Here is a 25640-nt window from a genome sequence, read left to right on the forward strand (position 1 = left end):
TTTCTCTTGAAGCTCATCAAGAGAATGCCAAGAGTGTGCAAAGCAGTAATCGAAGCAAAAGGTGGCTACTTTGAAGAACCTATAATATGACATATTTTCAGTTGTGGTCGGGCACTCGCGAAGAAGGACTCCTACCTGCTGGCTAGCTAAAGCGGTTAGAGTTATGCCGAAACCGTGACGTTGAAGGGATAGCTGAAGGAGGCCATCCCCTTGGTGAGAAGCTGAGATTGAGGGTGGGTAGGGTGGGAGAGTTTGACACAACGTTCATTGAAGGAGGGGCAGAGGTGCCATGATATAGGCAACCGTGCCCCTCCCACAAATACAGGCCAATGAATCGGCCTTAACACTTGTGGTCGGGCACTCACGAAGAAGGACTCCTACCTGCTGGCTAGCTAAAGCGGTTAGAGTTATGCCGAAACCGTGACGTTGAAAGGATAGCTGAAGGAGGCCAAAAAGAACAACAATTACTATCATATCGGAATGCTGCAAACATTTATTCATAACACCAAATTCTGACAGGCAAGATTCATTTCAGTGTACGGACAAGGAACGTAGCGGCTGAAACAGGACGAACGCCAGCGACCTAGTCTTTTGATTATGTGTGCTGGAACCCGATTCCTTGACGCGGCGGATGCCGCCCCTATGCGAAATGAATGCCCGGATATTGAGGATGGGTCTATTGCCAGATTAGTCAGTAAAACGCGAATATGAGATATGAACTGGGGACAGGTAAGGTGAGAATTATTGAATGGTAGCAAAGGACTGCCGGGCGGCTTGTTTGGCAGAGAGGACAGAAGCTGTTGTAGCACGCGCACGGGACACCAATGATGAGAGGTCGGGAAGTAAAACACCTGGGTCGGAGGGCCTACCTGAGAGGTTTTGGAGGTGAGTAGAGAGAGTATGAAACCATCTCTGGAAGCCGAGAGCTGACCGAGAGTGACGTACTTGCTGCTGTTAGCCGGGGAAGTAAACTCGGCCGGTCTCAGAAACCCGTAAAAGGCCAGGTACATGGCAGCTTTTATTATCAAACTGTGCAGGGCACCGAATGGTTTCTTGTCTAACAAGTCGGAAAGGTCGCGGAAAAGCTGGCCAGAGACGGGTAGCCGGCGAGTGCGTGACTCGCAGTCGCTTTTCTCGAGACCCCTCAGAGTAGCTTTAATGACATGAATAGAAAACAATGAACCTGGCTGGGTGAAACTCATGGCTCTAAAATGTTGCACCCCTGCGAGGTAGGACTTGACCGTGGCGTGGGATAGTTTCAGATTGGTGTGACAGTAACCTATGAACGCCAGGATGTATGGAACGAACTCGGTGTCACCTTGCGGATGAGAGTCCTGAAATCTCTGGAAGGCTTTCCAACTTGTCTGGTAGGCTCTGGCTGTATTGGGTGAGAGGGACTTGAGTAACAGTGACCGAGCGGTGGCGAGATGAGCGTCTATGGAAGGATTAGAGCAGTGTATGGAGGGACTGGGCTCCCGATGGCGTCTGCTTCCAGACAGATCTGTGAAAAGAGGGTAAAATTAAAACGAGATAACGCGTCGGCTGCTGCGTTGTGGTTACCGGCTATATGTGAAGCTATGTAACGGAACTGGTGTTGTAATGACAGAAGGACCAAGCGCCTAAGAAATGACATGACATATGGAGACTTAGAAGACCCACTATTGAGAATCTCGATGACGGCTGCATTATCGGACACGAAGGACACAGTCTGACCTGACCAACTTTGACCCCAGGTATAGGATGCTGCCACTAAGGGGTAGAGTTCAAAAACTGCTGAGGTACGGAAAAACCCAGGAATGGAACTAACTTCGGTTGGCCATCTGTCTGCTAACCAATGGTTGCCAAAAATAGCAGCGAAACCTGTATTGGCGGCGGCGTCGGACAAAACTACGGGGGATTTAGCGGATATTGTGGGAACAAAGAGCGAGATGCCATTCCATTGCGTGAGAAAGTGATCCCACCTGTTTAAGTCAGCCATGACCATATCGTCCAGACCTATGCTGCTATCCTGGGAAGGGGCTGTAGGAAGGAGAGAAAGTAATCGAGATACAAATGCCCTACCTTGCGGAATTATGCGCATCGCAAAGTTCAGCATACCTAACAGGGACTGTAGCTGAACTTTTTTGACCACTCTAGTAGATGTGAAATTATGAACGGCTTCCCTGATTCTCTGTAATTTGTCCCTTGGCAACCTGGCAACCATGTTCTGGGTGTCCAAGACTATACCAAGGAATGTGATGACTGTGGAGGGACCTTCCACTTTCTTGGGAGAGACAGGAACCCCTAGTTGTCTGAAACACTCCAGCAGCAAATGAAGGTCTTTGGGGGGAGCGTCAGGACGCTCAACAACTAAAAAATCATCCAGATAGTGAATAACATTGCTACAGTGGAATTCATGGACTAAAATCCAGTGGAGCGCCTTGGCTAACTGGTCAAATAACCACGGGCTACTCTTAGACCCGAATGTGAGATTGGAAGCAAAATAATAAAGGCCCCTCCATTTGATGCCATACCACTGCCAGAGGGACGGTTTGATCGGTAGTAATTTGAAGGCGTCTGAAATATCGGCTTTAGAAAGGATTGTGTTGGGACCTAACTGTAAGATAAGAGCGATGGCTTGATCTATGGTGGCATATCTCATGCTAACCTCTTCTGACGGAATTAGAGAGTTGATGCTAGGTGTAGGGGCACCATGCGGGGCGGACAGGTCGATAATCAACCTCTCTTTGTTACTAAATTTGCCAAACACAACTCCTATCGGGCTGATTCTCCACCTATCAAAGGGTGATGATGAAAAAGGACCTATCAGGAAACCTTTGACTAACTCCGCTGCTATTAACCTATCGGAAACCTCAGGGTGTTGGTCAGCGGACTGTAGGTTCCTACATTCGTGTGTGGAATCTGGAAGGGCCACCACCCCAGTGTGGAAACCGAACATGAACCCTGAACTAAGGAACTCCACGAAGCCTGGGTCAGGATACCTGCATAGGAACTGCCGCAAACGAACTATATTAACAACACACATGTAATTATTATCTGCTTTTAATGAACAAACTACTTTAGGGTGGGCTCTGAAGCAGTTAGTACATATGTGTAGCAGGCGGCACTGACTGAAGTTACAGGAAGCATAGTTGAAATTGTTACAGATCTGTGACCTGCCGAGAAATTTGATGGGTCTGCCCAGCTTGTCAACTAAACCCGAGGATCTGTGAGGATCAGACGGGCCGGGAACAGGACCTGCAGAACTAGACCCCTCACTCTGAGCGGCCTTATGACACCATGCCGTGGAATGGTCAATCGATTGGCACAGGGAGCATGAAGGCGCCTTAAGCCTGGCGAAGTGCCTACAAAAAATCTCTGTATCAATGTTGGCCCAGTTGGTAACAAACTGGAACTGGCTTAAGGTGGCAGCTGCCTTGGCCGAGAAAGAACTATGGTAGTCGTAGAATGAACTACCACCATACTTGTACCCCAACTCCGTTATTCTGAACAAGTACAAGTCAAGTTCTTCCCTTCTCTCGGGACGAACTGAACAGATTACGTCTCTGTATAAACTAAATGCGAGCACAAATTCAGGAACCGTGAGCTTGCGGTTCAGCCTATGGTCACGGCCTTTCAGGATCACTGACATATCCCCACAGGCAATTACCCTACTATCAGACAGATCCCGGGTAGCGACCAGTAAGGATGCTAGATTGACATCTCTACCTTCCAGGATGTCCTTCTTTAGATTGGCAGGAACAAAATGTGCCGGCATAATACTGGGCGCAGTCACTGGGATACCTGCCCCTGTCGCCGTAGAAGTGGATGGAACAGCGGCATCGATGGTATGCGGAGTAGTAGCAAAACAACGTGACTCAACCGCTTGCAACCTGGTTTGCACATCCGTGACGGATGAAGTCAAGTTATTCAGCAACAGATGGATTTGTGTCAGCGAGTTCTGAACCGTGACCGTGGAGACTTCTTCCTGCTGCTGAGGGCCTGAGTTAATGACCAATAACTGGTATAACTCAGCCTTCCTGGCAGTAGCGGAATATGCAATACTCCGTCTGGACAACTCCGACATCAGCCTAGGGACGGTCCAAGTGCGAAGAGACGACACACTGCCCCCTTCTGACATCCTGGCGGGGTTCTCGTCGACCGAAGCCTCCACTATGTCTAAAGCATGCGACATACCCTGCGGATACAGTATGCATAAATCAACTCCTGACTGTCAACCGATACTGGGACAAAGTGACGTGGCTGTGAGAAGGCCGAGACCCATGCAACTGTGAAAAAAACGAGTGAGAAAGAGAACCTGAGCCAAGGAGAAGCGATAGCTGGACCTATAACACCTCAGTAAATGGTGAGTCTGACCGTGGCACAATTGACCTATTACCAGAAGGAGAGAACGGAATAGAATCACGACATAGTTACTGCCATACTGTACCCTGACGGTTGAAACAACGAGCAGAATGTGTATGAAGAAGGATGAGACAAATCCTGGAATAAAATCACATGTAAGATCCTTGCGTACGTCATGGCGCCAAACGTAGAGGCGTGTGACCAACAATACAGATATCCTCTAACTAGCACTGAACAAGTATACCGCCCCTTCCTTAAAACTCCATCAATCAAGCATGAGTAACACTCTATAATCATTTCTTTTCTCCCCCTTTTTTTTTTTTTTTTATAAAATGTTAAATTTATTTATTTATATATTTAAACACCATTTTTCAACACTTTTTTTTTTTTTTTTTTGTGGTCATAACCCCTGGTGGCCACTAGATGGAGCCAACACAGGGCACAGAACCATGGACTGTACAGTCGGCAGACGCCACCGGAGGGAGCCTGTGACATCCAACACTGCTCCATGGACTGCATTGACTCCGGCGGCCACCAGGGGGAGCCCACACAGCGCCGGCCACCTGCAGCACGGGCAGACAGAGGAGGAGACCGCAAGCAGGACGCTGAGGTGAGTGTGCGGCTGACATGACAAGGGCCAGAGCGGACATGGCGGACATGAGGGGCATGAGGGGAGAACAATTAAACTACAGCTGCCGTGATCCCTACCTAGCTAATGGCACAGCGGCCCGTGCCAGACATTAGGGGAGGAGAGACGTATGAATCGGGATCGCGCTGATCCCTGCACCCTACGATTCGTGCCACGTGGGAGTCGGAGCTCCTGGCAGACGCTCCGGTGCAGTGTGGCCCCCTCTTACCTAGGGAGCCGGCACTGCCGGCCGGACTTGTGAGCCGAGACTGCAATTGTGGCAGCCACTTACCTGATCTAGTAGCTTGCTTTGCGTGGAAACGAACTTCTAGGACCAGACGCAACTTCACACACGGAACGAGGCCAGCGTTTGACACAACGTTCATTGAAGGAGGGGCAGAGGTGCCATGATATAGGCAAACGTGCCCCTCCCACAAATACAGGCCAATGAATCGGCCTTAACACTTGTTTCACACTTGTTTGTTATGAATATAATTCCACATGTGTTAATTCATAGTTTTGATGCCTTCAGTGTGAATCTACAATTTTCATAGTCATGAAAATAAAGAAAACTCTTTGAATGAGAAGGTACATCCAAACTTTTGGTCTGTACTGTATATGGTGTGTTATATGTAAACGTGTTGTGACGCCGCGTGTCCGCCATTGAGTAGGGAACCTGTTGTTAAAAAATGTAATCCCACCCCTGAGTGACAGCAACAGATCTTGAAACCAACACAAAGTTAGATAAAGTATAAAGCTGCAGAACATTTCATTACTCCTGTTCTCATTGCTGTCGGCTCAATGTCAGTCCAGTTTGGGTGAAGTCCTGACAATTTATTTACCAGGGTGCACTGTGCAAGCACCCCAGTCTTTTAAATGACACTGTCAGATCATGGAGCCTGTCTCACATAAATCAGGTATTTGACTAAAAGGCTATGTAAACTTTTGATAAGCAAAACATTATGGCGCAGTGCTATGAAGACTGGCATTTCATATGCCAGTCTTAAACTGGAGTGTATTTGATTAAATTGTGCCAAATCATTGTGGCTTATCTTTAAGCCAAATAATGACATTTACTCCTGCTATGAACAGGCATAGATTTGCAGAGATTTTTGCACCATTTTCTGGCTTAAAGTAAAAGATTCGTTTTAGGTAATTTTTTAGAATAATCTGACATGTGGGTGACCATGAGGAATAACACTATTTCAGCGGCCTCAAGCAGGGAGTTTAGAGAGAACCCAGAGAAGAAGCCGTCAGCCAGTATCGGGGAGCAGTTAGGCCTCTTTCAAACGGGTGTTGCGTGTGAGGGCCAGACAAGATGCGGGTGCGTTGCGGGAAAATGTGCGATTTTTCAACGCGAGTGCAAAGCGTTTTAATGCGTTTTGCACGCGCGTGAGAAAAATCGGCATGTTTGGTACCCAGACCCGAACTTCTTCACAGAAGTTCGGGGATCGTGTTGTGTAGATTTTATTATTTTCCCTTATAACATGGTTATAAGGGAAAATAATAACATTCTTAATACAGAATGCTTAATAAAATGTACATAGTGGGGTTAAAAATAATAAATAAATTTAACTCACCCCATCCACTTAACCGCGTAGCGGATCTCCTCTTCTTTCTACTTTCTTCAGGATCTGGCTAAAGGACCTTTGATGACATCACTGCGCTCATCACATGGTCCATCACCATGGTGATGTACCATGTGATGGACCATGTGATGAGCGCAGTGACGTCACCACAGGTCCTTTTCATAAAAAAAGAAAGAAGACATGCCAGGCTGAGCGTTCAAGTGGATTAAGGTGAGTTTATAGTTTTTTAACCCCTCCATCACTATTTTACTAAGCATTCTGTATTAAGAATGCTATTATTTTCCCTTATAACCACTTGCGGATGCTTGTGATTTTCACGCAGCTTCATTCACTTCTATGGGGCCTGCGTTGCGTGAAAAAAGCGCAATATAGAGCTTGCTGCGATTTTCACACAACGCACCAGTGATGCGTGAAAATCACTGCTCATCTGCACAGCCCCATTGGAGTGAATGGGCCCGGATTCAGTGTGGGTGCAATGCATTCACCTCAGGCATTGTACCCGCACGGAATTCTCGCCCGTGTAAAAAGGGCCTAAGTATGCTTCTCTTAGCAAGTCTGCTCAGGGTTGGGGGAGGTTTGCTAACCCCCCCTCCCCAAAAGTGCACAACCTGTTTAAGTGAGCAGACAGCCTGTGTTTACTGAAGATGGATCTGAGCGGTGAACTGAGAGTTAGTGAAAATATAGTGTCAGGAAGACATGTTGCAGTGCTGGAACATAGAGACTTGCTGTCAACATTTCAGTCCAGCAGAGAGACCTAGTTTCCAGTTAGAAATAATAGGGGAAGACACAGCCTGCTGCACAGGAGGAAGAGTTCAGCCCCTCCTACCAAACAGGCGGCCTAGCTGTGCGTGCTCCTCCTTTCATGGGTTGCTGGATGCACACAGAGGTAACGAGGAGCAGCACACTATATGTGCAGGGTCTGCTCTCTTAGGCTACTTTCACACTCACGTTTTGGGCGGATCCGTCATTGATCTGCAAAAACGGATCTTTTACAATAATACAACCGCATAAACGGATCCGTTTGTATTATCTGTAACATAGCCAAGACGGATCCGTCATGAACTCTATTGTGTCAGATTGTGTCAGAGAAAACTGATCCGTCCCGTTTGGCTCAGTTTTGTCAAGCGGACAGCAAAACACTGCAGGCAGCGTTTTGGTGTCCGCCTCCATAGCGGAATGGCGACTGATCGGAGGCAAACTGATGCATTCTGAGCGGATCCTTTTCCATTCAGAATGCATTAGGGCAAAACTGATCTCACAAACTGAAAGCCAAAACGCGAGTGTAAACGTAGATGCCCAATGGCATAGGTAGGTTTAGAGTAGGAACTGCCTGACTGAGACCACCATGGTGCTGGTAGGTGGGCACAAATGTGTTTTGATCTAAATATATTGGGTGAGAGTCTCAGATTTTATCATATCATATAGTGAGGGCTTAGTCCATATATAATGCTTGCATCTGTTGAATTAGTGCATTATAATCTGTGATTTGGAGCAAGAGAGTAGTCTGATAAAAGGACAAGGAATCATCTTTCACTTAAAATATCTGATAATGTATATTACAGAGTTTTTTTTTAAATATATCCACCTGTACTGTTCATTTATAAAAAAAAGTTAAATGACAGTTACTCCTAAATGTGTCTGAGCTTTTCCAGATGCGCCCCTTCCTGGTTAAACCTTTTCTTGACATGTTGCAAAAGTGAAAAGAGGCTAAGAAAGTCACAAAGTATAGTGCCAATATGGTGTGCCTCACTGCTTCCCCCTCAACATTTATATTGGTTACTCTGTAAATTGCATTTTGCTTCTCGTTGCAGTCTCCATTAATTCATTCATTTTCAGGCACACACTGCATTTTACCAACACCGTTTCAGACTTTTCTATAGTGGGCATTTCCCTCCCAATAATTCTAAAAGGTACTACCTTCACTAGTTCATATGAATGAGCAGAACTTAAGGGGAAATATGAGGTAATGTTTCACTTCTCCATTATGCTGTGATACGATCCTCATTTTGATCCATAAAAGATGGACGGGAGAGTGTACCTCCTGTATGTGATGTGATGTGATCCTAACAGCACTGTCGATTAAAGGGAATTTGTCATCAGGAAGTGTACTGTTAAACCACACAGGGCCTTGTAGGGCTAGTTCAGCTGAATATAATAGTACTTTTCAATTTGCAATCCTTAGCATATATGTAACTAACTTTTCAGAAAACTTTGCAAAAATCAATAGTTCAAGTGACCCTAGGAAACTTTCTAATATCACTCAACAGAGAATGTGTCTAGTTCTCCAGTTATCAACTGTTTTCCCACTTGCTAAATGCTTTTCTCTTTGAAATTTCTCTTGAAGCCGTCTCGGAAGAAGCAGCTCACTAAATGATCAGATTACACATGTCATTACAAGGGGGGGGGGGGAGTGAACAAGAGACAAGCATATCAAGAGAGGCAGCATAGACATTTTTCTGTCACAGCCCAAGTTCTAGATTCACATCCATACAGGCCAGTACTTCTCTGCAATGTCTTCCATGATCTTGAGGTTACTTTTGAAGTAAGAGAAAGTTAGAAAGCAGATTCCCCTCTACTTTCTGTATGCAGTGGTCGAGAGCTAGGTCTCCACCCACTAGATCTGGGTGAACTTTAAACTAGAGACAGAGTCTGCAGAGAGGAAAACTAAAATGCCAAGTACAAGTGATTTAATGGCAAGAAATGTGTTTTTCCTCATTACACACTTTACCACTGCCAGCCCCTCTCTTTCTTGATCGACAGAGCAAGGCCCTGCATGGTCATCTTACCTATCACCGGGCCTTGTGAATGATGAAAGAGAGGGAGGGCTTAGCAGAGCACGCAGGAGGAGCAAGGGTGCCACCCTCGGTGCCCTTAACTGCTCATTTGTATATGGATAAAAAGTACTTTTTCTCTAGAATAAAGCAACAGATTACTAAGTGGTATTATTACATTCAGCTAAGCTACACCTATAAGGCTTTTTTTCAGATTTAAAGGGAATGTTCAGTTTCATGATATTGATGATCTATCCTTAGGATAGGTGATCATCATCAGATTGGTGAAGGTGCAACTTTCAGCAACCCCCATCAATCTACTATTTGAAGGGGCCTAATTGCTCATGGGAGTGTAATTGCATGAGTGAATGGGAGAAAAGCTGTAATTACACAGCACCACAACTAAAAAATAGATGGCATGCTTGCACAAGTGTCACAGCCCATTCAAACAATAAGCGGGGGTTGCTGGGAGTCCCACCTCCACCAATCTAATATTAATGACCTAGTCTGAGGATAGGTCAGTAATATTATGAAACCGGGCAACCCCTTTAACACAAAGTTTCCTGGTCATAGGTTTCCTTTAATTTAATCCCATATAGACTTTTCTTCCTCTAGACGGGTTAGGTGTCAGGTGGTACTTCTCGTATAGTGTTACAGGTTATGGTGTTAAAGTTGGACTAAGATCAGGGCTTGTGTGAGTCTTTAAAGACAATCAGATTTATTTTAATTAAAAGGGGTTTCCATTTGTTTGTTTTTTACAACAAAAGCACCAATGACCTGTGCTTACAATAACATTTATCTGCTATCTCATGCCAGTGATATGAGTGTTAGCAAGGCTGTAGGGACATTGTACAAACCGGATTCCAAAAAAGTTTGGACACTATACAAATCGTGAATAAAAACTGAATGCAATGATGTGGAGGTGCCAACTTCTAATATTTTATTCAGAATAGAACATAAATCACGGAACAAAAGTTTAAACTGAGAAAATGTACCATTTTAAGGGAAAAGTATGTTGAATCAGAATTTCATGGTGTCAACAAATCCCCAAAAAGTTGGGACAAGGCCATTTTCACCACTGTGTGGCATCTCCCCTTCTTCTTACAACACTCAACAGATGTCTGGGGACCGAGGAGACCAGTTTCTCAAGTTTAGAAATAGGAATGCTCCCCCATTCTTGTCTAATACAGGCCTCTAACTGTTCAATCGTCTTCGGCCTTCTTTGTTGCACCTTCCTCTTTATGATGCGCCAAATGTTCTCTATAGGTGAAAGATCTGGACTGCAGACTGGCCATTTCAGTACCCGGATCCTTCTCCTACGCAGCCATGATGTTGTGATTGATGCAGAATGTGGTCTGGCATTATCTTGTTGAAAAATGCAGGGTCTTCCCTGAAAGAGATGACGTCTGGATGGGAGCATATGTTGTTCTAGAACCTGAATATATTTTTCTGCATTGATGGTGCCTTTCCAGACATGCAAGCTGCCCATTCCACACGCACTCATGCAACCCCATACCATCAGAGATGCAGTCTTCTGAACTGAGCGTTGATAACAACTTGGATTGTCCTTGTCCTCTTTGGTCTGGATGACATGGCGTCCCAGATTTCCAAAAAGAACTTTGAATCGTGACTCGTCTGACCACAGAACAGTCTTCCATTTTGCCACACTCCATTTTAAATCATACCTGGCCCAGTGAAAACGCCTGAGCTTGTGGATCTTGCTTAGAAATGGCTTCTTCTTTGCACTGTAGAGTTTCAGCTGGCAACGGTGGATGGCACGGTGGATTGTGTTCACTGACAATGGTTTCTGGAAGTATTCCTGAGCCCATTCTGTGATTTCCTTTACAGTAGCATTCCTGTTTGTGGTGCAGTGTCGTTTAAGGGCCCGGAGATCACGGGCATCCAGTATGGTTTTACGACCTTGACCCTTACGCACAGAGATTGTTCCAGATTCTCTGAATCTTCGGATGATGTTATGCACAGTTGATGATGATAGATGCAAAGTCTTTGCAATTTTTCGCTGGGTAACACCTTTCTGATATTACTCCACTATCTTTCTACGCAACATTGTGGGAATTGGTGATCCTCTACCCAAAAAACCTGCATATCCCCTGAGGACGCCGAAGGTTCGGCGAAACATGTAGGGAAGCGGGAGCACTTACATTTTAGAGTCAGATAGAGCGCAGTGAGCCTCCATAGCAGAGACACACATGCAACTAAATATAAAGTTGCTGTTAAGATTTAGGGATTAGGGCAAGCCCTGAGAATGATATTAGGAGCTATTACATCCAGTGGTATATACTGAGTAGAGGTATACAAATATATACAACAGTCTCACCGCTCACTCTGAGGATTTTTAATCATTAATTTAGAGTTTAACTTTTAAATTGAAATAATAAAGATACAAGTTTTATGTATACAAAATAAAAAATTAGTCAGTAGGTGATTCAAGCCACGCTTTGGTCGCATGACCCTTGAAAAATTCTGCCCTCTACCCATCTTGGCTTCTGAGAGACACTGCCACTCTGAGAAGCTCTTTTTATACCCAATCATGTTGCCAATTGACCTAATTAGTGTTAATTGGTCTTCCAGCTCTTCGTTATGCTCAAATTTACTTTTTCCAGCCTCTTATTGCTACTTGTCCCAACTTTTTTAGGATTTGTTGACACCGTGAAAATTGGAATCAACGTATTTTTCCTTTAAAATGATACATTTACTCGGATTAAAACGTTTGATCTGTCATCTACGTTCTATTACAAATAAAATATTGACATTTGCCATCTCCACATCATTGCATTCAGTTTTTATTCACAATTTGTTTAGTGTCCCAACTTTTTTGGAATCCGGTTTGTATATTGACACATGACTATGGACCCCAATGGTTATCGTGGAACTTTCTGCTACTAAGGATCAACTGTCTTTTCAAGCTTTAGTGATTGGATAACATGTTCACTATTGATGCACCATTTATGTGGTACAGCCAACACATGGGATTGGTGGATAATGGTCATAACTACTAGTAAGTATATTACAACCTTGTTTTGCTAATTTCTTTGAAGTTCTGAGTGTATTAAAAAGCTCAATTCAAACTAGATGGTACTATTACCTATTGGATCAACATCCCATGTTTCTAGGGATATCTAAAATGTGTGGGAAATATTGCATAGGGAGGGGCACTACTTTACATATTGTGTAAAATACAACTAGTGTCACGAGTGTCAGTAGAAAGACAGCGGGAGCTCAGGGAGTTAAATGAGTCTCAGAAGCTTGTGCAGGAAAGAAGATTTTGGGTTCTTGGAGTACTCACTACTCCATCTGCTACAGACTCTACAGCAGGGACTAGCTGCACCTTAACTGGGAGGGTGCAGCTTTGCTGGTGGATAGAATGGTTAGATGGCTGGAGGAGGTTTTAAACTAGGATCTGGTGGGAGGGTGGTCATACAAATATGGGAAGATGCAAATAGGAAGAAGGGAGCACTACATGTGTGGTATCAGTTATTAAACAGTGGTTTTTAATAAAACACAAATGTGCTTACCAGATCGCGTTGTGAAGAGTCACAACGGCTGTAAATAGCTTTTCTGGTTATTTATGATCCCGGCCAGTAGGCGGTTTTATCCTTGGCTGCAGCCGAGTCCTCTGTGTAGCTCCAAGGCAAGCAACAGGCTCGAAAGGTAACTGGAAAAAAAATATTTTCAGATCACTGTAGGTGCTGCCAGGATATGGATTAACTCCTTCACGCAACATCACGTACATGTACGTGGGGGAATGTGGTGCCTCACCGCATCCCCACGTGCATGTACGTGATCGGGTTTCACTGTCAGCGCAGGGAGCGAAGCGCTGAAGCTTCAGTGAAGCCGGCGTGCTGGGGTTGCTAGGCAACCAGAGAAGCCGGCAGGAGCTGTATTGGAGCTCTGACCCGCCTGCGATCGCTGTGATTGGTCCATTACTGCAGAGGGACCAATCACAGCGCATCGGGGCAGGTAAGGGGGGGTTAGGGAGGGACTATGTGCTTCTCCTTCTCTGATCGCCCCAATTCCTGTCAGGGAAGCGATCAGAGAAGGAGAAAGTGTGAAAATATTCCCCACCTATGACGAGTATACTCGTCATGGCGCACTGCTACTTAGCGCGCCATGATGAGTATACACGTCATGGCATAAACTGTCACCATGTCTGCAGACATGGTGACAGCGCTGAGATCCCGGCTGTCACACACAGCCGGGCACCTTAGGTCAATGCCGAGGGGGGTCCTGTGACCCCCCCATGTCGGCGATCGCTGCAAACCGCAGGTCAATTCAGACCTGCGGTTTGTAGCGCTTTCTGCGGTTACTGATCCCCGCAGTCCCTGACCGCGGGGATCAGAAACTTTAGTATGCCCAAAATAAAGATGTTTCACCCCCCCTGCACCCCTGAATGATGTTATGTGGGCGGGTGGTGCAGGGGGGGTGTCGCAGGCGGTGCGGGGGTGCGGTAAGGTGCGGGAGGCGGGCGGTGCGGCAGGCGGGATCGCGATCCCCCGCCCGCCTCCCCTTCAATGATCGTTGGTGTCTAGTGGGGATACCAGGGTGCCAGCACATTGCTGGCACCCTGGTATAAACGGCTGACATCTGCGATGCGATGTCAGCCGTTTAACCCTTTCCATACAGCGGTCCGTACGGTCCCCCGATGGGAGAGGGAGAGAGCCCCCAGAGAGCCCCCCTCAGCCCTGTACTTACCCTTCCCCGTCTGCGCAGTTCTGACCAGTTCTGAGCAGACGGGGAAGGTTCCCATGGCAACAGGACGCCTCTCAGGCGTCCTGCTGTCCATGGTGCTGAACAGATCTATGCTAAAAGGCATAGATCTGTTCAGACAAGTGTAAAATACAGTACAGAACAATATATATTGTTCTGTACTGTATTATACAGACATCAGACCCACTGGATCTTCAAGAACCAAGTGGGTCTGGGTCAAAAAAAAAGTAAAAAAAAATGAAAAAAGTAAAGTTTCAAAAAAACACATTTATCACTGAATAAAAAAAATTAAAATAAAATACACTACACATATTAGGTATCGCCGCGTCCGTAACGACCTGATCTATAAAACGGTCATGTTACTTTCCCCGCACGGTGAACGCCATAAAAATAAAAAAATAAAAACTATGAGGAAATTGAAATTTTGCCCACCTTACTTCCCAAAAAAGGTAATAAAAGTGATCAAAAAAGTCGCATGTACGCCAAAAAAGTACCAATCAAACCGTCACCTCATCCCGCAAAAAATGAGCCCTTACATGAGACAATGGCCCAAAAAATAAAAAAACTATGGGTCTCAGACTATGGAGATACTAAAACATGATTTTTTTTTTGTTTCAAAAATATTATTGTGTAAAACCCTGATAAATTATAAAAAGGTAGACATATTAGGTATTGCCATGTCCGTAAGAACCTGATCTATAAAAATACCACATGACCTAACCCCTCAGGTGAACACTGTAAAAAAAATTAAATAAAAACGGTGTCAAAAAAGCTATTTTTTTGTTACCTTACATCACAAAAAGTGTAATAGCAAGCGATCAAAAAGTCATGTGCACCCCAAAATAGTACCAATCTAACCGTCATCTCATCCCGCAAAAATGATACCCAACCTGAGACAATCGCCAAAAAACTGAAAAAACTATGGCTCTCAGACTATGGAGACACTAAAACATGTTTTTTTTTTGTGTCAAAAATGATATTATTGTGTAAAACCTAAATAAATAAAAAAGTATACATATTAGGTATCGTCACGTTCGTAAGAACCTGCTCTATAAAAATAGCACATGATCTAACCTGTCAGATGAACGTTGTAAATAATAAAAAATAAAAACAGTGCCAAAACAGCTATTTTTTGGCAAATTTTCCATTTTAATTCATTTTTTCCCATAACAAAGCAAGGGTTAACAGCCAAACAAAACTCAATATTTATTGTTCTGATTCTTTAGTTTATAGAAATGCCCCATATGTGGTCGTAAACTGCTGTATGGCCACACGGCAGGGCGCAGAAGGAAAGGAGCGCCATTTGGTTTTTGGAAGGCAGTTTTTGCTGGACTGGTTTTTTGACACCATGTCCCATTTGAAGCCCCCCCGATGCACCCCTAGAGTATAAACTCCAAAAAATGACCCCATTTTGGAAACTACACCCCTCAAGGTATTCAAAACTGATTTTACAAACTTTGTTAACCCTTTAAGTGTTCCACAAGAGTTAATGGCAAATGGAGATGAAATTTCTGAATTTCTATTTTTTGTTACTTTGCCTCACAAAAAAGTGTAATATAGAGCAACCAAAAATCATATGTACCCTAAAATAGTACCAACAAAACTGCCACCTTATCCCGTAGTTTCCAAAATGGGGCCACTTTTTTGGAGTTTCTAACCTAGGGGTGCATCAGGGGGCTTTAAATGGGACATGGTGTCTAAAAACAATCCAGCAAAATCTGCCTTCCAGAAACCATATGGTGTTCCTTTCCTTCTGCGCCCTGCCGTGTGGCCATACAGCAGTTTACGACCACATATGGGGTGTTTCTGTAAACTACAGAATCAGGGCCATAAATAAAGAGTTTTGTTTGGCTGTTAACCCTTGCTTTGTTACTGGAAAAAAAAAATTAAAATGGAAAATCTGCCGAAAAAGTGAAATTTTGAAATTTAATCTCTATTTTCCATTTATTCTTGTAGAACACCTAAAGGGTTAACAACGTTTGTAAAATCAGTTTTGAATACCTTGAGGGGTGTAGTTTCTTAGATGGTGTCACTTTTATGGAGTTTCTACTCTAGGGGTGCATCAGGGGGGCTTCAAATGGGACATGGTGTCAAAAAAAACAGTCCAGCAAAACCTGCCTTCCAAATACCGTATGGCATTCCTTTCCTTCTGCGCCCTGCCGTGTGCCCGTACAGCGGTTTACGACCACATATGGGGTGCTTCTGTAAACTACAGAATCAGGGCCATAAATAATGAGTTTTGTTTGGCTGTTAACCCTTGCTTTGTAACTGGAAAAAAAATATTAAAATTGAAAATCTGCCAAAAATGTGAAATTTTGAAATTGTGTCTCTATTTTCCATTAAATCTTGTGCAACACCTAAAGGGTTAACAAAGTTCTTAAAATCAGTTTTGAATACCTTGAGGGGTGTTGTTTCTTAGATGGGGTCACTTTTATGGAGTTTCTACTCTAGGGGTGCATCAGGGGGGCTTCAAATGGGACATGGTGTAAAATAAACAGTCCAACAAAATTAGCCCTCCAGAAACCAAACGACGCACCTTTCACTCTACGCCCCGCTGTGTGGCCATACAGTAGTTTACGGCCACATATGGGGTGTTTCTGTGAACATCAGAGTCAGGGCAATAAAAATACAGTCTTGTTTGGCTGTTAACCCTTGCTTTGTTAGTGGAAAAAATGGGTTAAAATTGAAAATTAGGCAAAAAAATGAAATTATCAAATTTCATCTCCATTTGCCAATAACTCTTGTGCAACACCTAAAGGGTTAATGACGTATGTAAAATCAGTTTTGAATACCTTGAGGGGTGCAGTTTCTTAGATGGGGTCACTTTTAGGGAGTTTCTACTCTAGGGGTGCATCAGGGGGCTTCAAATGGGACATGGTGTAAATAAACCAGTCCATAAAAATCAGCCTTCCAAAAACCAAACGGCGCACCTTTCACTCTACGCCCCGCTGTGTGGCCGTACAGTAGTTTATGGCCACATATTGGGTGTTTCTGTAAACGGCAGAGTCAGGGAAATAAAGATACAGTCTTGTTTGGCTGTTAACCCTTGCTTTGTTAGTGGAAAAAATGGGTTAAAATGAAAAATTAGACAAAAAAATGAAATTCTCAAATTTCCTCCCCATTTGCCAATAACTCTTGTGCAACACCTAAAGGGTTAACAATGTATGCAAAATCAGTTTTGAATACCTTGAGGGGTGTAGTTTCTTAGATGGGGTCATTTTTGGGTGGTTTCTATTATGTAAGCCTCGCAAAGTGACTTCAGACCTGAACTGGTCCCTAAAAATTGAGTTTTTGTTAATTTTCGGAAAAATTTCAAGATTTGCTTCTAAACTTCTAAGCCTTATAACATCCCCAAAAAATAAAATATCATTCCCAAAACAATTCAAGCATGAAGTAGACATATGGGGAATGTAAAGTCATCACAATTTTTTGGGGTATTACTATGTATTACAGAAGTAGAGAAACTGAAACTTTGAAATTTGGAAATTTTTCCAAATTTTTGGTAAATTAGGTATTTTTTTGTGCAAAAAAAATAACTTTTTTGACTTCATTTTACCAGTGTCATGAAGTACAATATGTGACGAAAAAACAATCTCAGAATGGCCTGGATAAGTCAAAGCGTTTTAAAGTTATTAGCACTTAAAGTGACACTGGTCAGATTTCCAAAAAATGGCCTGGTCCTTAAGGTAAAAATGAGCCCGGTCCTGAAGGGGTTAAAGGAATATCAGGAGCGTTGCGGTAGATTTACGATAATCTTTATTCACAGGGTTGTCAACGCGTTTCTGGGACAGAGCCTCCCGTTCATCAAGAGAGTAATGGTAAGACATGCACAGGGAAGCTTTAAAAAAGCACATTTTTGGCGGGCTGATTGAGGATTGGTTCCATAGTTTCTATATTAATTAATCTCATTCATTTCGTTAAGAGCATGCTGGGTGAGTGTGTTTAGCTGGTAGATCCAATAGATCTCCCGCTTCTGAAGAAGATCAAATCTGTTGTATGGGTTGGGCAGTATAAAATCTATCGGGGTGATCTTGATAGTATATCTTTCTTTTTCCGGAGTATTAGCACAATGCCTTGATAAGCTGTGTTTTGCGTAGAGTTTTTGTATGTTGTGTCAATGTTGATTCAGACGGCAATGTAGTTCCTGGGTTGTAAGCCCTACATATTGGAGGCGGCATTCGCATTCAATCATATAGATTACAAATGAGGATTGACAAGTCAGGTGATGTCTGATGTCAAAGGAGGTTTTGTTGATATTTGAGGAAAAGGTTGTCTTGTTATGTGTGATAGTGAAGCAGCAGAGACAGCGGGGAGTGTTGCATTTTTAACTCCCTAATTTTTGGGTGCCTTTGGGAGCGTGTCCCTTCTGGTGGTGCTTGGGCTTGCTTGGCGCCAATACATTTCTGATAGTGAGGGTGCGTCTATATGTAATTTTAGGTTTATTCGGGAGATATTTTTTAAGGTATGTATCTTGTACTAAAATGTGCCAATGTTTTTCTAGAACTTGTAGAATGCCGAAGTTTGATGTGCTGAATTGTGTGATAAAGTGGACATCTTTCGGGGCATTTTGTTCTTTTTTGCTCAGTTCTAGGCATTCTGTTTGTGTTAATTGCAAGCTCTTTTTATACGCGTCTTGTATGATATTGTTGGGGTATTGTTTTTCGTTAAATCTTTTTTTTTATATCTTTGCTTGTGTGACAAAATCCTTATGATTGGTACAGTTTCACCTGATCCATTTATACTGGCTGTACGGTATATTTTTAAGCCATTTTTCATGGTGGAAGCTGGTATAATGAATGTAACTATTAGTGTCGGCAGTTTTGAAGAAGGTTTTTGTTATTAGGGTGTTTTCTTGATTAGTAATAACAATGTCTAAAAATCAAATTATTTCCTTGCTAAATTTTGGGGTAAAAGTGATACCCCAATCTGTGTGGTTTAGGCTATTGCAGAACTGTAGAGCCAACTCCTCATCCCTGTCCCAGACAATAAACAGTTCATTTATATATCTTCTAAAGTGGATAATGTTGTCCTTAAAGGTTTGGTGGGCCCAAATGTGTATCTCCTCAAATTCGCCCATAGAGAGGTTTGCGAAGGATAGCGCTACTCGCGTCCCCATAGCAGTCCCAGTGCATTGGTGGTAAATGTTATTATTATATATGAAGTAGTTGTTTTTCAGGATAAATAGAAAACCTTCACATAGGAAGTCTATCTGTTGTGGATTGAGGAATTTATCTTTTTCAAGGGGGTTCCTTACGCAACTGATACCTAATTTGTGACGTATATTAGAGTATAGAGCAGTTACATCGAGTGTGAGGAGGCCATACCTTGGTGACCATTCTATTGTTTGTAATTTGCGGATGAGTTGGCTGGAATCATGTAAATAGCTGGGTAATTCTTTTACATATGGTTGTAGGAACAGGTCAAGATATTGTGATAAATTGCTTGTGGCACACTTAGTGTTGGAGACTATGGGGCGTCCAGGCAGATGTGTGGTATTTTTGGGTATTTTCGGTAAGTGGTAAAAGTGTGGGGTACATGGAGTTCTTGACGTTAGGAAGTTTTTCCCTTTTTTGTTTATGTATTGGTTTGTGAAGGCTTGGATTAGTACGTTCAGAGCTAACAAAAAAACTGAACGCACTAATCAAACAAGCCTTCACAAAGCAATACAATCTGGGACGGGGACGAGGTGTCGGCTCTACAGTTCTGCAATAGCCTAAACCACACAGATTGGGGTATCACTTTTACCCCAAAACTAAGCAAGGAAATTATAGAATTTTTAGACATCGTTATCACTAATCAAGAAAACATCCTAATGACAAAAACCTTCTTCAAAACTGTCGACACTAATGGTTACATTTATTATACCAGTTTTCACCACAAAAATGGTTTAAAAGTCTACCATACAGCCAGTATAAATGGATCAGGTGAAACTGTACCAATCATAAGGATTTTGTCACACAAGCAAAGATATTAGAAAAAAGATTTAACGAAAAACAATACCCCAACAATATCATACAAGACGCGTATAAAACGAGCTTGCAATTAGCACAAACAGAATGCCTAGAACCGAGCAAAAAAGAACAAAATGCCCCGAAAGATATCCACTTTATCACACAATTAAGCACATCAAATTCTGTCATTCTACAAGTTCTAGAAAAACATTGGCACATTTTACTGCAAGATGCACACCTTAAAATTATCTGCTGAATAAACCTAAAATTACATGTAGATGCGTGCCCACCATCAGAAATTTCCTAACGAAGATTGTTAACAAGCCAAACCTTAAGCCTAACAGGCTTCTTAAGCTCTGAGACCTCGCTCAAAGTTATCTGAGTGCTCAAATCTCCTTGGGTTCCTATACTTTTGCAGTGTAGTCCATTCCTTTTTTTCACACTAAATTGTGCAAAACAAAAATAATACACTGATATTGACACTTAAAATGTTGAAAAGTGTGTTAAATCTTTAACTTTATGCCTTTAGGAGACCATTTCATTTTCAACATGCTAAACTGTTCACAGTAACAGTAGAGTTGAGCGAACCCGAACTGTAAAGTTCGGGTTCGTACCGAACTTTAGGGTTTTCGGCACCCGGACCCGAACATTTACGTAAAAGTTCGGGTTCGGTGTTCGGCGATTTTTATGGCCCTTTTTGAAGGGCTGCAAAGCAGCCAATCAACAAGCGGCATACTACTTGACCCAAAAGGCCATCACAGCCATGCCTACTATTGGCATGGCTGTGATTGGCCAACTGCAGCATGTGACCCAGCCTCTATTTAAGCTGGAGTCACGTAGCGCCGCCCGTCACTCTGCTTGGATTAGTGTAGGGAGAGGCTGCAGCTGCTGTGAGGGAGAGATCAGGGAGAAATCTTATGAAGATTCAGAACTGCTTCTTTACTCAGCGATCTACAGCAAATGTGTTTTGTGGGTGCAGTGCACAATTTTTTTAAGCCTGCCCCGAGCCAACTACTACTGAAAACAAACTTTTTTTCCTTTAGTTAGTCAATACCAATACATAATCGGCAGCCATTTTATGCAACGATAGTGCACCAGCACAGGCTATCTGCATGTCTGCAAGTCCAGAAATACAGCTTTTTGCTTACTGGGGTGAAAAAAATACATCTGTTTCATATAGTGCACATCTGGGATTAGACGTGCATAAGTGATTGTCACATTTAGGCCAGAAATACAGCTTTTTGTTTAGTGGGGTGAAAAAAAAACCATCTGTTTCATATAGTGCACATCTGGGATTAGACATGCATAAGTGAGTGGCACATTTAGGCCGGAAATACGGATTTGTGCTTACTGGGGTGAAAAAACCCTCTGATATACTGAACATCTGGGATTAGACATGCATAAGTGAGTGTCACATTTAGGCCAGAAATACGGCTTTGTGCTTACTGGGGTGAAAAAACCCTCTGATATACTGCACATCTGGGATTAGACGTGCATAAGTGAGTGTCACATTTAGGCCACAAATACGGCTTTGTGCTTACTGGGGTGAAAAAAATACATCTGTTTCATATACTGCACATCTGGGATTAGACGCGCATAAGTTACTGTGAAATTTAGGCCACAAATACCGCTATCATATAGAGTTTAAAAAAAAAATTGAGTGCAATACCCTACATCAGGGTTTTTATTGGCGGTTAATTATTTTTAACAGACTTAACCACTTTTTACTTTGCTTTGTGAATGCTAACTATGAGGCAAACATCTAATAAGGGATGCGGTCATGGTCGTGGTGGTGGTGTTGGTGGAGTCTCTGGTGCAGGGAGAGGACGTGGCCATTCTGCCACAGCTACACGTCCTACTGAACCTACTACCTCAGGTCCCAGTAGCCGCCAGAATCTACAGCGATATTTGGTCGGGCCTAATGCCGTTCTAAGGATGGTAAGACCTTAGCAAGTACAGGCGCTAGTCAATTGGGTGGCCGACAGTGGATCCAGCACGTTCACATTTTTTCCCACTCCGTCTTCTGCAGAAAGCGCACATGTGGCGCCTGAAACCCATGCCCATCAGTCTGTCACATCACCCCCATGCATATCGGGGAACCTGTCTGAGCCTCAAGTCATGCAGCAGTCTCTTATGCTGGTTTCCCAAGGGCATCCACCTAGCCCCTCCCCAGGGGTGGAAGACATAGAATGCACTGACGCACAACCACTTATGTTTCCTGATGAGGACATGGGAATACCACCTCAGCACGTCTCTGATGATGACGAAACACAGGTGCCAACTTCTGCGTATTTCTGCAGTGTGCAGACCGAAAAGGAGGTCAGGGACGATGAGGTCCTAGACCCCACATGGAATGAAGGTCGTGCCACTGACTTTCAGAGTTCGGAGGAAGAGGCAGTGGTGAGACCGAGCCAACAGCGTAGCAAAAGCGGGAGCAGGGTGCAAAAGCAGAGCAGCCGTCGCCAAAACAGTTTGCCTGCTACTGGCTACCGTCACCAGGGACCGAGCACACCAAAGGCAGCTTCAAGGAGTTCCCTGGCATGGCACTTCTTCACACAATGTGCTGACGACAAGACCCGAGTGGTTTGCACGCTGTGCCATCAGAGCCTGAAGTGAGGCATTAACGTTCTGAACCTTAGCACAACCTGCATGACCAGGCATCTACATGCGAGACACGAGCTGCAGTGGAGTAAGCACCTTCAAAACCAAGAAAGGGCTCAGGCCCCTCCTGCTCCCTCTTCTGCTGCTGCCTCGAGCTCTTCCTCCGCCTTCTGGAGGAACGTTGGCACCTGCCGCCCAGCAAACAGAGGATGTGCCACCAACAACACCACCTCCGTCACCAAGCATCTCCACCATGTCACACGGAAGCTTTCAGCTCTCCATCTCACAAACCTTTGAGAGAAAGCGTAAATTCCCACCTAGCCACCCTCGATCCCTGGCCCTGAATGCCAGCATTTCTAAACTACTGGCCTTTGAAATGCTGTCATTCAGGCTGGTGGAGACGGACAGCTTCAAACAGCTCATGTCGCTTGCTGTCCCACAGTACCCAGCCGCCGCTACTTCTCCAGGAGAGCCGTGCCCTCCCTGCACAACCAAGTATCGGATAAAATCAAGTGTGCACTGCGCAATGCCATCTGTGGCAAGGTCCACCTAACCACAGATACGTGGACCAGTAAGCACGGCCAGGGACGCTATATCTCCCTAACTGCACACTGGGTAAATGTAGTAGCGGCTGGGCCCCAGGCGGAGAGCTGTTTGGAGCACGTCCTTCCGCCGCCAAGGATCGCAGGGCATCATTCTTTGCCTCCTGTTGCCTCCTCTTCCTACTTGGCTTCCTCCTCCTCTTCTACCACCTCCTCATCCGGTCAGCGACAGACCTTCACCCCCAACTTCAGCACAGCCAGGGATAAACGTCAGCAGGCCGTTCTGAAACTGATGTGTTTGGGGGACAGGCCCCACACCGCGCAAGAGTTGTGGCGGGGTATAGAAAAACAGACCGACGAGTGGTTGCTGCCAGTGAGCCTCAAGCCCGGCCTGGTGGTGAGCGATCTCGTTGCAGCTCTGGGACTAGCCGGTTTGATGCACATCCCTTGCCTGGCGCATGTGCTGAATTTGGTGGTGCAGAAATTCATTCACAACTACCCCGACATGTCTGAGCTGCTGCGTAAAGTGCGGGCCGTCTGTGCGCGCTTCCGGCATTCTCATCCTGCCGCCGCTCGGCTGTCTGCTCTACAGCGTAACTTCGGCCTTTCCGCTCACCGCCTCATATGCGATGTGCCCACCAGGTGGAACTCCACCTTGCACATGCTGGAGAGACTGTGCGAGCAGCAACAGGCCATAGTGGAGTTTCAGCTGCAGCACGCACGGGTGAGTCGTACTGCGGAACAGCACCACTTCACCACCAATGACTAGGCCTCCATGCGAGACCTGTGTGCCCTGTTGCGCTGTTTCGAGTACTCCACCAACATGGCCAGTGGCGATGACGCTGTTATCAGCGTTACAATACCACTTCTATGTCTCCTTGAGAAAACACTTAGGGCGATGATGGAAGAGGATGTGACCCAGGACGAGGAAGAGTCTTTTAGAAGTGGCTCAAAGAGGATTTTTGCAACAGCAGAGGCCAGGTACAAATTTGGCCAGCCAGGGCCCACTACTGGAAGACGAGGAGGAGGAGGATGAGGAAGAGGAGGAGGAGGATGAGGATGAGGATGAAGCATGTTTACAGCGGGGTGGCATCCAACGCAGCTCGGGCCCATCACTGGTCCGTGGCTGGGGGGATACGGAGGACGCAGACGATACGCCTCCCACAGAGGACAGCTTGTCCTTACCTCTGGGCAGCCTGGCACACATAAGCGACTACATGCTGCAGTGCCTGCGCAACGACATCAGAGTTGCCCACATTTTAACGTGTGCTGACTACTGGGTGGCCACCCTGCTGGATCCAAAGACAATGTGCCGTCCTTAATTCCCTCACTGGAGCGTGATTGGAAGATGCGCGACTACAGGCGCACACTGGTAGACACGCTTCTGAGAGCATTCCCGACTGACGCCGGGGACAAGTGGAAGCACAAGGCGAAGGCAGGGGAGGAGGAAGAGGTCGCCAACACAGCTGTGTCAGCGACAGCATCTCAGAAGGCAGGGTTAGCATGGCCGACATGTGGAAAACCTTTGTCACCTCGCCGCAACAACCGGCCCCAACTGCTGATATGGAGCGTGTTAGCAGGAGGCAGCATTTGAACAACATGGTGGAACAGTACCTGTGCACACGCCTACACGTACTGACTGATGGTTCTGCCCCATTCAACTTCTGGGTCTCCAAATTGTCCACATGGCCAGAGCTTGCCCTGTATGCCTTGGAGGTGCTGGCCTGCCCTGCAGCCAGTGTACTCTCTGAACGTGTATTTAGCACGGCAAGAGGCGTCATTACAGACAGACGCAGCCGCCTGTCCACAGCCAACGTGGACAAGCTCACGTTCATTAAAATGAACCAGGCTTGGATCCCTCAGGACTTGTCTGTACCTTGTGCAGAATAGACAGTTCTAACAGCCTCAACCATCCATCCTTGTACTCAAGTGCACTTATTCCTTATTTTTTTTTATATGTCCCAATATTTTGGGGGATACCCCTATGTAAAACTGCTAAATAACGCACATTGTGTTGGCTACCTATTCCTCCTTCGCCGCCGCTTCTACCTAGACCGCCACGTGAGCCTACACGGCCACATCCACCCATTCACCGCCTCTTCAACCTCTTCCTCCTACATCATTCCTAATTTTTATTTTTTTAAGGTCTTTTATGTTTTTTTAATTCATTTCCCTATCCACATTGCCTTTTGCAGCCCTCTAGCTCTTTCCATGACATTTTTACAGCCATTTTAGTGCTCAAAAGTCTTCAATGGGGTTCAAGTTCGGGTCAAGTTCGGGTCCCGAACCCGAATTTTTTTTTCAAGTTCAGCCGAACCTGCCGAACCCGAACTTAAAGGGTGTACACTAAACTCTAAGTAACAGTAATTTTGACAGGGGTGCCCAAACTTTTGAATATCACTGGAAATGCTAAAAAAAAAAAGCAAGGTCGGAGCAGATAGGTCTCCTAAATAATGGTAAATTTAGTATGGTCACTGAAGATCAGG

The sequence above is a fragment of the Bufo bufo genome, chromosome 5 (genome assembly GCF_905171765.1).
Source record: "Bufo bufo chromosome 5, aBufBuf1.1, whole genome shotgun sequence".
In the NCBI taxonomy this organism is placed as follows: domain Eukaryota; kingdom Metazoa; phylum Chordata; class Amphibia; order Anura; family Bufonidae; genus Bufo; species Bufo bufo.